We start from the raw sequence: 18,729 nt of genomic DNA, 5'->3' as shown, positions 1-18,729 counted from the left end.
TGGGGCATAGTGGTAAGGAGCAGCGCTTGTAACTGAGAGGTTGCTGGTTCGATTCTCTATATGGGCACTGCTGCTGTAACCTTGGGTAAGGTAGTTAAGCCAGAATTGCCTCAGTAAATATCCAGCAGTATAAATGGATAACATGTAAAACTGTAACCTATGTAAGTCGCTCTGGATAAGAGTGCATGCTAAATGAGAATAATGTAATGTAATGTAATGTAATATTCACCATTTACTGTTACAATGCTAACAATATTCCAATATTGTGAGACAGGGTGTTTATTTATATTTGTGGAGTAGTGCTTCATGCTACAGCTATACATAACTATGTCACACCTGTAAACACAGCATCCCAGAGGAGCTCTGTTGGCATCATGTAAGTAGACTGAGAAGTTGAGTCCATCACAGGCTAATAAAAATCACACAAATTCATCCTCCTCCATACATGCTGGAGAATAAGTTTACGTAACTTTACATTATTGTTATTTAGCAGACACTTTATCCAGAGCGACTTACACAGGTTACAGTTTTACATGTCATCCATTTACACAGCTGGGTAGTTACTGAGGCAGTTGTGGGTTAAGGACCTTGCTCAATGGTACAACAGCAATGCCCCCACAGGGAACAGAAACAGCAACCTTCCACTTGCAACCCTGCTACTTACCATTATACCACACTGCTGGACATTTTAAGCAAAGCACGACTGAAAGTGCTGTCTCAAAGAGCCATCAGTCGAAACGTGACCCGCAATCATCACCCGAGCCATATCACAGATTGTCCCATCGGAAACCAAGGACACGGTGTATGTTCCCCTTGGTGTCTAATGCGCATTTTCGTACCGATGGCCAGACATGCAAAACAGTTTAACTAGCTGTTTATATACACACTCAACGTTTATAAGATATTTCAAGTTCAAACTAGGTGAAAGTGGTTACTAACAGCCATGTTCAAAAGTCACATTCCTTAGTCATGATAAGTTATAAATCCCCATAATCATCATGGAAGTCACACCTTAGATTTGACTACTCCTGCACATACTAAACCAGTCCATCTGTATTTATTGTAGCTTCCGTCTCAATATGGAAAGACAAGATTTTTACACCATGGCATTTCCTCAAGCCTGAGGTAAAACTGTGAGAAATGACAAAGGGAGCAAAGTGAAGTTCAGACTATGGAGGGAGGGTTCACGTGTTTTCCTTTTGTGCTATCTGCAGCAGCCTCCAAGCTGTGATACATATTTTCAATATTTAATGTGTGCAGCGTTTGTAGGGCAAAAATCAAATCAATATTTAAAACAACATACGCCATACGCTAAGTGAATGTAATATATATGATACGACACATGGTCGGTGCTCCCGGCAGCGTTTATCTAAATAATGCTTCACCCCCACGCCGCCGTGTGTTTTCATCATGCTACCCACTGGAAAACTGGGATAAACAAGCATTCATAACTAGGCCACCAATCAGAGGAGCTGTGTTTCTCTCAGAGCTGGCTTGCTGTCTCTTTAAGAACATAATTTCCTATGCACATATATTTCTCAGCAGTGCTCCGCATAATTTGGGACTAATGTAATTTTTATTTGCATCAAAAAATTGGACGCAAAACAAGTAAAATCCGTAAAACAGAATGGAAATTTAAATCACTCTCGCATGTAGCTCTGTATTGGCACATCACACGTGGGTTTCAGATGGGCAGAAAGCATCAGCTTCCCTTTTGCAATACCTTTTGTCTGCAGAGACATTTCTATTTAAAGCAGTTGAATTTAGGAGGGGTGGGGGTGCAAAGAGACAAAGCAGCTGCAGTCCTTCAGTGAGGGATCTTACAGTCCAATATTCTCTAAGATGCAAAGAAGGAAATATCTGAATATTTCTCTGCAACAGGGAGGATACAGCACAATCTTAAGCCCAGAGCCGGTTGCATCAGGGCCACCATATTTGCAAAATGTGTCACCATATTTATTTAGCAGGATTTTAGACAATGAAACCAGCCTGCTGTTGACCTTCTTTGTTCCCGAATTGTGCTTTGTATCAAGGCTAAATGCACCAGCACGTATGCAATAGTATTAAATATACTGAAAATACACCTAAGGACTCTGACCATAAAGTTGCCCATTGCAAAGTAGATCTGGACAGCCATTACACACAGTGCTGCTGAAAACATTGATCACAACAGTAAAATTCCATTCGCACAGGACACAGCTCCAGTAAAATACCAGTAATTTGTGAATGGGGTAAATACCACAATTATACCCTCAGGATGTTTCTGGCACGTGACATAGTGAACAAATTATTAAAATATTATTCAAACAGATTTCAGGTCAAACTCTATTGGTTATGTTGTTTACTCTTGGTGAGCGTAAGATCATTTCCACTAGAACAGGCAACTAGACCAATTGTATACTTTTTCTTCTGAGAATCACTTGATCTCCTGTTCATCTGCTATTTTGCAGTACTACTCACAACAACAAAAGGTGTCTCATATGCTACAAAGACAAAGCCACACCCAACAATTGTTTTTGGCTGGTAGTTGTTTAATTTGGGCAACCTACAATTTAATGGTATTATTCCAGAAACATTCAGTGGTGTGAACATGGGTCCTGAAGCAATCCTGTGATTTTGTTTTCTGAGCCACTAACACTGGTGTGAAAGAGGCTTTAGGCTGTATAATGACGATTCACTCCTCATTAATGAGGCTGTGTTGCTGTCAGTAGCTGTAAAGTATGAGGCACTGGGGTGTACACACGAGTGCACCAAAAACTACAAAGAGAAAATGCTTTCTCCAATGCAATTTCAAAATGGCAACCACTGCCCCTGCCTTCAATCTGTCATGGGTTACACCCAACGCTGGAGTCTAAAAATAGCTCCCTTCTTTCCCTCATGCTCCGCCTTACATAACACACCGGAGGCGCTGCGATTAAAATAGACCGTAAATGTTAAACATATACATTCAGTGCAGTCTGGCTTCTGGTCACATGCCAGCTCAGCAGCAGGCACGTGTCTTTCATCCAGCGATCTGTTCCGGTGAACACCTCCGAGTCCTGAGGGCCCTCCCAGCCTTTAACCCCACAGGCAGCAGAGGCTTCAGGTTAATCCATTTGTGAATTCCACACCCCTGCCCCAGAATCTCCTGCACAGGTCACCTGGGATCACCTTGGGTGGCCAGGGTACACAGGTGGAGGGGAGTGCAACAGCATGCCCCGATGCTCTGACCTGTACTTTAGCTTAATCAGCCTGTAGTCGTATGCAGTAAAATGACGATTATTTCAACAGTTTAAAACTGGAATTTACATCATCTTTAGATTAGCAGCAATTCAGCTGAACGTGGCCTTGTTTCTTTTGCATTTCGACTATTTTAACCTTGACTTATATCAGCGCTGGTCTCTGGGTCATTCCATATCAAAATCACCCAGAGGGTCCAAGGTCACCCTCTCAGATTCCCCTGAAAAGTGCTCCTATACCAAACTTATGGAGAAATCCCAAATATTAGGTCTGTATCTCTAATAGTTTTGATATTACAGCCCTTTGAAATTTTGATCAATTTTATGCATTTTTCGGAACAAGCCTTTTGGTCCAACTTCTGACATTCATAATTCCTTTGATATGGCATGTACAGCTTAGCAGGAGTTAGCATTATCTTGAGAATTAGCATTAGCATGTGGGTAAGTGTTAGCATTAGCATTTCAGTTACTATTAATATCAGCATTAGATGCAAGGTTAGCATTAGCTGGTGTGTTAACAGAATATTGAACTGGGGAACATAGGACCCTGGGAACATAGATACACTGTCATGCTCTTGTTGCTGTACAAATTCAACCAGAACACAAATATTACATAGTTCCCAGTTTCAGAATTGCCACATAGACTTATTTCAGTAAGGGGAACATACTACCCCTTCATAAATTAATTCAAAATAGTGAATTTTTTTTCAAGTTAGGCAATTTTTTTGATTGTCAGAAGCATGTCAAAGCATTATCACCAGTAATGGACAAATAATCACAGCAAGAACGTTTTCTTTTCAGGACATAAACAATCATTGTAAATACTGTTCAGATTCACAGTGACAGTAGTCAATACTTTCATAGTGACAAGTCAGCATTTCAGCAATATTAAAAGCTATTTCAGATCAGATCAGATCAGATCATCAGATCATCTTCAGATATATAGAAACACATGGTAAAAATATGAAAATGATGGTTGAACTGCCGATATGGACAAATGAGGACATGAAAATTTGAAAATCAAGCACATTTCAAAAATTATTCTGACAGTCCAATAACAGTAATAAATATGGTTGTTGCATAAACATGGCCTAATATGTCATAAATGACAGGGAAAAAAATGAGCGCTTTATCTAGCATACTGTTGGAGTGAGAAGCTCTCAAAGGGGGTGTCGTTTTGTTACGTTTTGAATTTTCTGCCATATTCAGAGCCTTGTAGGAGGAAAAGTACATAAGACACACCTGATTTTTGAATTCTACAGAAAAAGATAGCCCTACTCACAAAGTTTCAAGGAGCTATGAATGTCGGAAGTTGGACTGAAAGACTCGTTCGGCAAAATGCATAAAATTAATTAAAATTTCAAAGGACTGTAGTTTCAAAACTATTAGAGATACAGACCTAATATTTGGGATTTCTCCATAAGTTTGGTATAGGAGCACCTGTGAATTTTTTCAGGGGAATCTGAGAGGGTGACCTGGGAAATTTTTCTCAAACTGGGCGATTTGATATGGAAAGACTCCTCTACATTCTCATTTCCTCATGTTACACTCCTACGGGTGAAGGAGGGCCAGCGGAATTACACATTTTACAAAGCGCTCTGGTGGAATGAGGAATTAGTATATTTATGGTAGGTGTGTAAATAAAAACAATTAAATGTGTTATTTCAACTTTCAAAAGATGGCAGACTCTTAGATGGCTTCAACTTGATCTGTTGAGCCAAATATTAGACATTAGTAATGTAAACTACACTAGGTGCAGGTCTGGAAGCAGCAAACGCTGCACATTAAAAAACAGACACATGCACGTAAAAAGGTGTTTTTTGAATAAGAAAAATGACATTTAAAATATAAGCAAGTGGAAATAATTTCATAACATTCATTTTTATTAAAGTTGGATATTGCTAAATAAAATATGATTGCAAGAGGATTACAGGATGTTTGTCCCAGCTTTTTCGTTCATTATGTATCATTGTCTTTTGTTCCATATTTTAGGGTCAATGGGATTTCAGGGTATGGAGGAAATAGAGATTTACTGTGTTGTGCACATAGATAGACACACACAGTCCAATGATGAGCCTAGCTGGACTGAATGACCCGTTTTCATTATGAAATGCCTTTGTTGTGTAGCACTGCATAAAGAACACATTGGAAGGTGACTCCCTCCTTCCCTGAGGGCCGGGACATCCCAAGCAGCGGCGAGCGTGCCACCTTCGTCCCTCTGCTGGGGCTCAGCAATGTGGCAGCATGGTGTGGCTGTACATCTTGCACTGGCAGAACGCTTTGGGAGGCCTTTTGCTGTGAGATTCGATCCACAGAAAACACATTGCCTGCCTCAGAGACCAAGGACCTCCACTAAAAAATAAGCCAAAAGGCTAAATGGCTGAACAGGCACGTCTCAACAACATATACATTCAAATCCTTTCAACTCTCTACGCTCTCATGAATTGTGGACTTGACTGCTGTTAAAATATACTGTATCAATATATGCCAATATTATTCATGCAAAAATACATAGAGGAAAATGTGTTAAACAAAAACTTGAATGAATTGTACAGATGTTACCAGCCTGTGTTTGTCCAATGACCCCTTCGGTGCTGAGACAAGCGATTCACTGGGTCATTTATTCCACATCGCTGGTGTTACTGGTGTAGCAGGAGACAAATCCGTTAAGCAGGATTTGGGGATTGCAACATGATTATAAAAGAGTAAGAGAGAGGGAGAAAATTGAGATAGGAGGGGGGTGGGGGAATCGACAAGAAGAACTAATTCTGTACCTAGATATGCCAGATGATAACGTTTGTAGATTCATATGCAACAGACCATTGCTGCTGTCTTCCTCTATAAGGCTTTTGCTCCAGACCTCGCACTGATGTGAAGATCTCTCACCTACACCAACTTAGATGCACCAGCACAGGTGATCTTCTGTGATCTAATTAGATCACACTCAAAGGCACCAAATGTCCTCAAATGTTTCACATCCTCTTGTCAGGTTTCACCATCCAGACCAGCAGAACAAAAAAAATGTTCATAAACCACCCTTAAGACAATGCATTCTTGTTTTTGCCAGTAAGTCTGACATAATTTTTTCCTCAACAATTCAGTGTTTCACTACTGCAAGGACAGTGGAGCTGATGTCCCAGTTATATGGAGGATGAGTAGGGTGGCGATTTTTTGCTTCCTCTCTTAAAGAGGAAGCCGTTGCGCTCTCTCCCCCTCCTCCTTCCCGATGCTTACAGTCAGAGCACAAACTCCTCATCTAAGAGCTTCTGTCTCTTCCCCTAGCTTCCCTCTGGACTCAGCGAGCTTGCCATCTCATTGGCCTGACCACAGCTGTGAGCCAGGAATAGGAGAAACAGAAATGTACAAGAGGCACTGATACTACAGAGCCCAGGTTCAAGCTTCACATGACCATCAATAATTCACATCAACAGGACTAAAATGATGAGATGGTAAGTCCAAAGAAGAGACAGGGGAAGAGAGAGAAAGAGGGGAAGACTATGGGCAATTACAGGACCGTAACAAAACACTCATTAAGATCACAGGCTGAAAACAAGGAGAAATACTGAGTGGGTGGGTGGTAGTGAACTAGCACAGCCTGGACTGTGGCACATACAGGCAAGCATGCGAGCCCACAGAGGGGGAAGTGCACAGAATAGACTTCCCTGTTTCACTCAACTCAATACATTGCAATCCACAAGACCGATTCCCCAAAAAAAACTGTGCACTGGACATCAAAATTTAACATGATGCAGACAGAGAGGGACGGGAGACATGACAGGAACATCACAGAATCATGAGTCTCTGACTGCCAAACGCTTGTTTAAACTGAGAGAACAGCTCACTGAACTGGAGGGCAGAGGATCTTCCTGCACAGTGCAGTAGACCTAAAGACTGGCTCTGCAGTGGCAAGCTGTCAGCTTTCTTCAGCTGTCTTCCATTAAAACCAATATGAGCTGAAGTGCTGGGAAGCAGACCAACATCAAAGGCAAGGGGAGAACCAAAAGGAGTTCAGATTAAACTGCTTCCTGGTTCATTCTTTTTTCTCCCCAAATCATGGGTGTGGCCTGCACTACGAATAAAACCACAGATGACACCCCATTGGATGATGCTTGGAAAGTGCAATCTGCTTGCTTCCCCTCACGTTAGCTGGTAGAAGTAATTACTTCTCTGAAAGATGTGGGCCATTTCAAAAAGATTTGACACACATCTGCAAGCAGCTAGAAAGGGTGGTAGTTTTACAGTTATAGTTTAACTACTTCACAGATACTCTCCTAGTAAGGGCTGCCAGAAATTACATGAGAATTTTAAACATGCCTTAAAGTAAATGGAGGGCTGGGGTAACAGTGGGGAGAGAGGGCAATTTGTAGTAGAAAATCTCTCCTTCTCTCTGTTGGTTTAAATTAAATGAAGTCTCACACTAATCAAGTAGCTACATCATCACGTGGAAGATATGAGATGAATTGGGACCATGTGGCTATAGTATGGGGCACTGCCAACTCAGAACCACAACAGACAAACAAATGTTACAAGGCGTGATGTTTAGCAACAAGCCAAAACACAATTTGGAGTAAAACTCTTCATTAAAGCTGGCATATTGTGGTAACGTCTAGAGCAGCCCTACATACTTACAGAGCACATTGATAACCCGGAACCTGAGGGCTGGGGGATATGGAGCTGGCCCCCTCCAGATGCCTCTGCAAGGAACAGGCCTTTAACAAACTCCACTTTGGGTATGAGCAGACCTGGGGTAAAGCTCTTTTGCACTTTCAGCTCTTTGACATGAAACTGGAATGTTGTGCACTACTATTCCACGAACAAGACCACAAAGGCTTAATATTTGCTCATCAATACATGTTACCATGTGTTTCAAAGAACAGACTTGGATAAAAAATTGGTTCCCTGATCACTGCTTAGGATAATTGTCATTATTCAGTTTTGCCCAAACAAGTAGCAGCAATATTTGTTTCTGAACTGCAGCTGAAACGCAAAACAAGGTTTTCTTTGTTGGCGAGGGACCTCAGTGATCACTGGTTCTAAATAGTTATGCTGAACAAAGCCCATTCAGAGAACAAAGCATTTTTAAATTGGGGCTTGCATCTCATTTTGGAATGCCTGCGGAGAAATAAGTTGCACTATTCCTATAACTTAAGTTGGAATGAGACAGATTGCATCTCTGAATGAGCACACTGAAATAAAAAATGATTGGATGGGGTTGCCCGATTAAGCTTCAGGGTATTCCAGGTAATAGTTTACGACGCTAATTGCTCATGTGTATGTCTATAAAATCAGCCACATCCTCATTACAGTTTGCTACCAAAACTAATGTGGGCTAAGTGACTAACAAAACTGCCATGACATGATGAATGGCAAAATAATGCAAATAATTACCAATATCTGAAAAATTTTCCTTAATTTGATACAAGCACACATAACAGAAAAGGAATGAGGTTACACCTGTGGTTGTTAAATATGGACCCTCAATCATCTGGTGTCAAGAAAGACACAAAATTATGTTCTGTGCTTAATGCAACCCTAAACTATAAAACAAAAGTATTTTCAAATTGTGCATTACTTTCCTATTGAGTGAGAAACTGTCTAAGAAGCAGAAAACCCTCCCTTGCATCATTCCTCCAAGTTTCACTCCAGAATTTCCCTTCTCCAGTGAATTAGAAGTAATGAACACGGTTTCCTGCAGTAAGACAGTATTTTCACAATGTCATTACAAGCCCTCCATGCAACTTCAGATAGTCGTTTGAACTTGCTAGACCAAGCACACCATTTTTTATTTAAACTGGGATGTTATCATTGCATAAAATGTTAGCCGAAACAGTCTATGATCCTTTCAGATTTGATCCTTTCTGCCTCCAGTCTTCAGCAAGCACAAGGAAGTAGATTTCGCCATTTCTCTCTATTCTCCACCCATAGTATCCAGCTGAGGGCAGGTTTTCCAGGAGTTCTGCGACATTAACTTCTAAAATCTAACTCTTCTTTGCTTGCCACAGACCTTGAATACTATAATGCAGGCGGCCCCTTCCAGTTCTGTGGCTCTGGTCAAGGAGGAGGCCGTACCCAATCAGAATTGCGTAAAAATGTGTGAACCAATATATCTTGGAGAGACAGTGAAACATGGAATGGGGGGACTGAATCAGAACTCTCAGTTCTCAGTGTAGCAGTGTGGTCCAGTACTCAGGACATGCAGTCAGAAACAAGTGTCAGTTGGTTGTTTCTATATGGCAAGAGGGGTAAGGTAAACAGAAAAATAATCGTTTAATTGTTATGAAAGGGTCTGTAAGCAGCACCTGCTGTCAAAGATAACACCTACAGATATCACTGACAAACAGCTTTGCCTGTTGGATCACAAGAGTTGTAATGTATATACAGATCTTGGTGTACTAAAGACATACTTTAGTAGGGCTGCTCCCTAATAGTCAACTAAACGTTAGTCGATGACATTGGTCGGTTAGTCGCAGATAAAAACCCCCTCAAACTCCATTCGGGAGCTGCGCCTTGTCGTTAAAAAGGTCCACAAACTAAAACTATGACATAAAACTATGACGGCCAGGAAATCATCCAAAGTGTGGGATCATTTCCAGCGTGTAAAGGACGACCCCAAGAAGGTGACATGCAAACTCTGCATGCAAAGATTCGCCTATCATTCGTCTACCTCAAACATGACTTATCATCTGAAGCATGTAGGGTAGAGCCGGTACTAAAGTAACGTGACGAAAGTAACACGCGATTTTCTCCGAGTCCATAAAAGTCTGATATGCCTGACTGTATCAGCATGTACAGCATGCAACACTTACCAGAACCCCGAAAAATCGCGTGTACATCATGTTTTCGATCACGGAAAGTAAATTCACTCAAGCGGAATTTTTTTAATGAAGTTGTGTCTATTGTTTCATGGGTCATAGTCATGATCATTTGACAGTAATTAGTACTTTAACACATCCTGAAGTTTGCAATGTCAGAGTTTTTCAGTTTAGAAGCAAGTCAGGTTTATTCCGAAGTTGTTCCAAATTTGTACAAAATAGCACCTGGTATTGATAGAACACACATGTGAGTTGTTGATCACAATGATAATTAGTTTCTGTCTGTAACGTTATCTTTTTTCATTAGCGTTATTAAGCTTCTAATAGCTTTCAGTAAGCATTTGCTGTATTTTTGATGTTAAATCGCTGTTTACTCAAAGCTAAAATTAGCTAATTTTTTCCAATCTAGTGTTCTAATCGCACCGGTTTTGGCATACATGCTAAATGGCTAATCACACCAGTGTGACCGTACGCAAGAAAGAGTTATTCCATTATGCTAAATAATTATGGGCTAACTAACATTAACCAACTGCAAAGTTAAGGCTATATGCAGCTAAATAAATATATCGTCATATGCACTATTAGGCTTATCCAAGTGTTCGTGGGGACTGGGGAAGCTAAATTACCTCGCTTACTGCATGTTTAACTTCATGTTCTGTTTTTTTTTTAACATTTGTTTTCTAAGTTATTGTGTTGGTGTTACAAGTTACATTACATTACATTACATTACATTAAGGTTATTTGGCAGACGCTTTTATCCAAAGCGATTTACAAGTGAGGAACAGCAAGCAAGCTACGGTAGTGTAGGAGACCTTGGAGTAAGCTTTAATTGCAACCTAAACAACTAAACTCAGCTAAATAAGTCAAGGAAAGTAGAACAGAGAGGTAAACGAGGTGAAAACACAAGGATAGACAGGCACAGAAGACGAACAAGTAGTGACAAGAGGAAGAAGTGTGAGGCAGTAAGTGCGCGGAGTTCACAAGTTCATAAGTTGTGTTATGTTATGTTATGTTATAGGCTACTGTGTTGAAATAAATTACCAAAATATTCAGTCTCCTTGCTGGTTGTTCCGACACATTCAGAATCATTACCGTTTTTCCCATTAGCATTGCTATTAACAGGCGGCTTCGTGCGTGAGCTTGTAAAATTTATATTTTAAAGTCTCATTATTACGGTTTTGTAGGCTATTTCTCTGTAAAGTAGCACACTATTAACAATGTTACTTATAACATTCTTTCCGAGCCCTGGAACTCAAACCATTTTCTGATGTCCCCAAAAATAATCAACATATAGGCTATTTAAACAATTAAATTAATATCATAAACGTGCGACAACTAGTCGACTAATGGCTTGAGCTAACGACTACTAGTCGACTAGGAAAATCTTTAGTCGGGGGCAGCCCTATACTTTAGTAAACACAATCTCAACTGGAGAAGACATCTTAAAATAAACCACTGGGGTCAGGAGAACAGTAGCCCTAGCTAAATATTCGTAATTTCTGGGACGTGCACTTTTCAAAGGAATAAGATACATATCCTAAATGATATATCAATTTACAAACGATTGCAAAGTTACAATCATGCTTGTAAATCTTCACCAGCTTCTGGAATATAAATTATTCTTAACCTAAACCTGGAATAACCTATTCTTCCCCTTTCTTTTCTTCCAAGCCAGTTAAATTGCCAATTGCCAGCTAACTGCTGCTTAACAAGTTCAGTACCTAAAGTGAGTGTGCCATTGAGTTTAAAATCACATCCCAGAGCCCCTCTGGGGTGGTGCTTCAGTCCAGGAAGAAAGACAGAGAGAGATAGAGAGAGAAGGACAGAGATGATAAGAACTAAGTAGTTGGTTATTCTACCATAAAAGAAATTTAAACCTGAACCCAGCTTCATTTACTGTTTAATTAAAGAAATTGGCTGTTGAATGTGTATTCTGTTGTAAAGTGTATTTGCAGTTTAATTACACTCCAGAACTCTCCGAACAAGACAGGATGAATACAGCAAACCAAGCAAAGCTTGTAGTATTAACGTTAGCCATGTGGCAAGATGGACTGACACACACAATAACTCCGACACTGGCATGCACTGGTCCAGACCACAGCGAGTTTGTAGATGCAACAGCTGATACAGTTTTATGAGTACACACTCAATGCTCTTGCCATGTTGATTGAAAACTTGAGAACTGTACTGTTTGCTTATCTTAAAACACAACTCTGTTCCACTCCTAACTGTAACTAACTCCTAACTAAAAAAAGAGGGAAATTTTCCCCCTTTAGAAAGAGAATAATTTGCAGGCCATATTACAAGTGCATACATTACAAATTCATTAATTCACCACTCAAATGTTTCATAAAGATGAGATTTAAGATTGAAGCATACTTCCTTCATCAATGGAATGGTGTCACAACAAAACTACAACCATTTTGAATCACACCAACATATACCTATTGTGGAATTTTTGTTACATTTCTAGGGCAACTTTCCTCACTTTGTGAGACGTTATCTACACAAGTCATAAATTTACATTTACATTTACATTTATTCATTTAGCAGACGCTTTTATCCAAAGCAACTTACATAGGTTTCAGTTCATAAATAATTTGCCTAATAAAAATAGTCACACCTGAAGAATTATTAATTAGGAAGAACTGCAACCCTGACATCTTCCATTTAAGTGACACTGTATTACTTACATTTTTAGTAGTAAACACACAAAAAAATGAAGGCTGTTCCAGGATTTTGTGCTGTTCGCAGTGAGTGTTGTTTTGTTTGCTTTTTAAATTTGGAATACCCGTCTTCTCCCACTTTAGAGTGGCCAGTTATGCCATAGAGATGCAGCTCAAGCAGCTACCCATCCGGGAGAGGGCAGGCAAACACATGGAACTAGACCAGTTTGTTTCTCTGGCGTGGGTTCCCCCCCATCACCAGCTGATGACACTGGCGGGACCAAATCTGGGCTGTCCAGCTCAGCTTGCCTTCAAAGTTCACTTAGGCCTTAACCTAGAACTACTGGGGAGCCTGTGGTCTGGGTTATTACTGTCTTGCTTTGGCATGACCCATCAAATGGCTCAGTCAAATAAACATCTATGTAATCTAAAATGTAGGCTACAGAATAAACTTATTACGTAAAAAAACATGTTTTCTGTTAAAGGAAGCTGGTGCCGAATGTATTTTTGACTGATTCATATCTTTTCACATGAACAGAAAGTATGCTCTGATTGGTCAGTTTCTTCGTGTCCACATCAAGACCACTTTGGCTCAGATTAGACTTATTACGTAACAAATAATAGCAGTAGAAAATGCTATTGGTGTAATATATAAACTTGAGTTGTATCTAAATGGAAATTGACTGCCATTATTTGACAATGTCACTCAATGTCGACACAGTACAATGAAAGACATTTATATTTTGAATAAATTAATTGTATTTGTTTCTTGCCACACTGACAATGCTGAACAACAGTAATGAAGGTGCTACGAAGGCGGATCCATAGTGCATCTCTCTAATCACGCATGAATTGAAGCGACGTTTTTTCCCCCAGATCCTTACTAACAATGACTACTGAAGGAGCACATTTGATATTTGATCAACACTGACCAGATATTTTAGTTAGCATGGTTTAGATGGTTTAAGTTTGTCATAGACTTTTAATTAAGTGTTACTGGTGCCATGGCATCACATATCTATAATTATATAGCAACTATACTTTTTTGCAGAAAACGGGTTTCTCTGTTCATGTAATAAGCTTGTTTTCCCCTTTCCCTTCCTTCATACCTCTTAATGGCTTCTAGCTATTTAAACCATTAGTATAGAGTAAATGCCCTGAAAAATCTTGTTCCAAGTGAGATGATGGATTACCCGTCAATTTGAGGGTGAACGACAAAAACAACGGCAACAGAGGGAACAGAAACGTCACCTGATCAAAGAGAACGTGCGTATAAAATATGTCAACAGGAGTCAATGGCAAATGTCAAACCTGTCTTTTGCTGTCTTAACTTTCCTTTTGCACTTCAACGATCCGTTTCCACTCGTCTCTTTTTGTCATTAAACATTTTCCCATTTCATTCTTTTTTCCCAAGAATGAACTAAATGTGTCAATTCCAGACAACGACAACGATTCTAAAATGTTAGTGGTCAGGACTGAGGGGTGGCTTGCTCCCTCCGCATTCACCCCCCCCCCCCCCCCCTCCAAACCTCGGACCGGTGCACCGCCAAAGCACCACCTGGCCGACAACACGCCCTCAGGGAAACACTGGATGTGGTCTCACAAGACTAAATAGACTGCTTCCAAGATACCCAAGACATACGCTATCGACAAGAAATCACAGACGCCTTCCTGACCAGAATGCAGCCAAACAAACACAAACTAGCAATCTAGCTAGCTGGATGGCTAAAATGGTAGATGCATAAGCTAACATTACCTACTATAATTTTTTGAAATAGCTAATCAGCGGCAAACATTTTAACCAAACACAATATAAATTAATATATAGCTATGTAAAGGAGCCAGATGGCTAAATAGATGTAACGTTATAGCCAGCAAGCTGGCCTATTCTTTCAGATCTGATGACGTTCACTAACCAAAATCCCTTACCATGTTAAATTTAGAAGCTATATCTAGCTAGCTCGCTGCCCAGAAACGCAGCACTTCACTCATCCACAACAGCACTGGCCAAGCCAAATTGCAATTAATGCTTCTAATCTTAGCCAACGTTACCTAATGCGCCTGCTGTCGACAAGTAAATTGCAAGATTCTTTTACATCCACGTACAATGGCATGGCTTGACAAAAGGAATGGTAAGCTAACGTTATCTGGCTAGCTAGCTAACTACCACTGTCGCATCCACACGGAAAGCCAAAGCATGCTTTTTCGGCATAGGTAGCTACTGTTGGCTAGCTACCCTAAAGATGGTTTTGTCGTATCGCTGTTAGTACCAGCCCATCTGCAATAAAGCAAACACAGCCGCATTAAATGCCAGTGGAAACAAACACTAACCTCATTTGTCGGATTCCGCAGAAAGCTGTATGTGGAAAAGACGTGCAAATGTTACGGTAAATACGATGCATACAAAATAGTATTTTCTTTTATTACAAAACCACTTGCTTTCGCGTTGGACAGACAGGGAAAACCGTCTCAGAGGTCTTTCCGCGTTTGGAAGCACTCTTCAGGAAAAGTGATGTCATTGCTTGAAATTGCACTCGCCGCCCCCTCCTTACGGAGTAGCCAATCTCTGTGTGGTCCAGACCGCTGGTTTTTAAAACTATTTGTATTTCGCTTTTTCGTCAAATGTGCATGTTAACTATTTGAAGTGTCAAATCTTTCAAATATTCAAATATCAAATTTCAAATATCAGCGTTACTTAGATCAGAGAATTCAAAGGAATGGAATTATGTTTGTATGCCTCGTCCATAGTAGTGCCTGCTAAGCACAAAATAGTAGTTTACTAGAGCAGATTCGTCTTCTGTCACACAGGTCCTAATACACGACTTACCAAACAATATGTAAAAGATGCTTTAAGAAGTAGCCCTAAGTTTCCCTTGAAAAATTCAGCATACATATGGAGCCATCTAGCTATTCTTTATGTTAAACTGGAACAGAGGCATAAATTATGGTCACATAAACAACAATTACTTTAGATCTTATAATGTGTTTTCTGACTCACAATGGTTAGCTGCATTTCTTTTGCTTCAGCTTTACGGGGGCCAGTATCCAGTCAGGAGACGTGTTCCTTGCCGAGAGCAGTCGATTGTAACCTTGACGGTGCAAGGTCAGTGAGCTCGATCTGCGCCGTATAGACAGCAACAGTGCGAATCAGGTCAGATAAATTATAACTAAAAAAATTAATACCAAGGGCCTGGTAATAAAACGTGCTTGAAAGGGTCACAGAAATCACAGAAATCTGCTTACTCACTTTACAGCTTGGGTCCACGTCCAGAAGCAGTTTGTGAGTTCACCTTTAGGCAGGGACGCCGCTAGAAATTTTGGGCCCTATGAAAGAATATTGGGCCCCCCAAATCTAGACCACCCACCAACCCAGAAAACCCATTTAACGACCCAAAGTTCAATAATTTGTAGACTGGTAGCTCTAGTGTAGTCAGATAGTCAGAGGTACGTGAGTGGCATCTCTCATTAGTGTTATTTTCTAGCAAAAAGACATGTGAATTCAAAATCAGTATAATTCTTACCAATGAACACGAATAACATGAATTCAACGTATCCTGAAAGCAAATTTTATTTAACCGACAGTAGTTTCAACAGCACAGAAACTAGCTAGCTAATAGCCTTGGCTACAATCGCTGTTGCCAAATTATTCAAACGATGACTGACGTGAAACTGGTTGCTAAATAAATCCACACACGCCTATCAATATCATCTACCATGCTTAGTCTTTACTCCAAAAAACGATCTAATGTCTGTCTTTGGATCCATGTTTCCAAACCAAAGCAAACGCGCCAGCAAGACCATAAATTCACGTGACAATGGTGTGTCGTCATCTCCACACTTTATAACTTTGCGCCCTCCGAAATTGTGTGTATGAAATACGATAAACACGTAGTCACTTTGCACCCCTAATTATAGCTCAGTTGAGAGAAGATTCTGAAGTGGGGAATAATGAAAACATAAGCCTTCTTATATGTTCAATGTCATTTAAGCCTATAAACACTATTTTTAGAGATGCGATTTTTAAAAAGTTGTTTTTAAGGACAGATCGCGTGGTTGCGTGGAATTATTGTTCGCATTTTATGTTTTTATTAATGTCCATGGATTTTATTTCATATATTAATGATGAGGGAACAGATTTTGACAAGGTAGCATATCTCACCTGAATAAGGTGTTCCCCTAACGGAGAACTAAATGTATCCATCCACAGTCACGTGACAGCTCGCCCTTCGGATAGTTCTTTAAATTGGTGTTGTTTGTAAGTATCAGTAAGTTTGTCGACAGACAAATGAGTTTGAGAATAATTTAAATGTATTGTCTCAAAACAATCAACAAACAAACAACAAAAACCATTGAGTTTGGACGTGGGTTCAGACATACTAATGGTGTAGGCTAAATGCGACATATGACCACTGCAAAACACAAAAACAAGGAAACAACATTAAAATAACAGAACATTAATAGGAATGTATGCTATTGTATGTGCGCCAAGACATATGAAACTAGCGGCAGCACGTTTGGGCTATTTCGCTTTCCGTACATCCAGTTGTGTTTGGGTGCTTCTGGAGCTTCCGTGAACAGACATGGCTTTCTCAAGGGGGAACCTGAATTCCTAAAGGGAACGGAATCGGCTGCTACAACGGACGTAGTTAGAGCTGTCCACTTGTGATCGGATCACCAAAGACGCATGTTAATACCAGGTGTGAACAGGGCCTAAATTAATTTAACTTGTTAGTTAGCTAGATCATCCAGGCAGTGGTTAAGCCACAATAGTAATGTTGGCTAGGTAGCTACGTGTTAATGGGCATAAAAGGAAGGTCCGTAAATAAATATACATTTCTTTGGGAAAAAAACACTGGGTGACTAACTGTCGGCCCTTTGTCTCCCTCTCAGCTTTCTGTTGCCTCGTTTTTCGTTTTTGATATCCCAACTTCTTCGATGACGACATGTCAAATCTAGTGACAGTTCACCATCTGTTCTGCTTGTAAACGCACCTACTGGTAAGCAAAGGTTGTAGCGCGCTCTGTAATCATTGCTGGAAAATGTACCTGCGCAAGACTGAACCATGCAATGAACACAGAGAGGGGTGAAATATGAAGGCTATCCTGATAATTTAGCCAAAATGGAGAAACAAACCACAAGTTTGTTTCATTTGCAACTTTTTAATAGATAAAGTTATAATTTTAATGAGATTAACGTACTTAGGCCTATGATAATAATAATAGTGTCAGTGCTGGGCCCTTGGAATCGTCCAAACCTCCCACCCCCACCCAGGAGTCTTTGAGTAACCTGGGACAACTAAACGTTCAAAAAAAAAAAAAAAAAAAAAAAAAAAAAAAACAGTAGGCTATATGTTCTCTGATACAAGTCCACGATCACATTTCAAGAATTGAGTTTATAATGGGAATAAGCCAGTTAGGGAGGTCACTCTACTGTCACTGTCATTTACTGTTTATTGTCATTTACTGAAATGACTTACTGTGAAATCTCTATGCAGCAATGTCAGTCCCGTTCCTGTTTTATCCCAGGATTCGGACAGGAAGGTGAAATATTTAAAGGTCAGAAAGCGCGTGTCTGGAGCAGGGAGAGTAATGCAAAATCTTAATTCTGAAACGAGGCAGTGAATATAATGAAGTGTAGCCAGCACGGTAACTTCTAATATTAGCTAGTCGGTAATAGTCTTACGGCAGGAAACTAAGAAATGCCACACTGCCATGTGGCTTTTGGCTTTGAGTGAAAGCATGTGTTTGGTTATCGTTTTTGTCGCTCCAGAATAATAAAATGATATGCCAACTGAAATGGTAAAAAAAAAATGGCAGGATAAAGTAATACATTCAGGGGCGAGTGATAGTTTGAGTACTGGTAGGGCCAGCTGGTGAGACAGTGGTCAAATGGTAGATGACACCCTAGAACTGCAATCTGAGAGGAATAAAAATTGGCTTCAAATAAGCACATAAAAGGCATTACTAATTTTATGTTATGGTAGTCTTAAACGATAAGGTATGAAATGCTGCCTCATTCGTTAAAAGCGTTCTT

At 40.1% G+C, this 18,729-nt stretch overlaps 1 protein-coding gene across 1 annotated transcript in view; it reads right to left on the bottom strand.

Annotated features, from left to right (window-relative positions):
* Window positions 1-15,185, bottom strand: part of LOC118778640 (nck-associated protein 5-like) — a 75,159-nt gene extending 59,974 nt beyond the window's left edge. The window contains 1 exon segment of the mRNA XM_036530227.1: window positions 15,028-15,185. The gene's annotated coding sequence lies outside the window, so the exon portion shown is untranslated.
* Between the last annotated feature and the right edge of the window lie 3,544 nt (window positions 15,186-18,729).

This window comes from Megalops cyprinoides, chromosome 6 (assembly GCF_013368585.1).
Source record: "Megalops cyprinoides isolate fMegCyp1 chromosome 6, fMegCyp1.pri, whole genome shotgun sequence".
Classification (NCBI taxonomy): domain Eukaryota; kingdom Metazoa; phylum Chordata; class Actinopteri; order Elopiformes; family Megalopidae; genus Megalops; species Megalops cyprinoides.
This window is presented reverse-complemented; position numbering and strand designations above follow the sequence as displayed.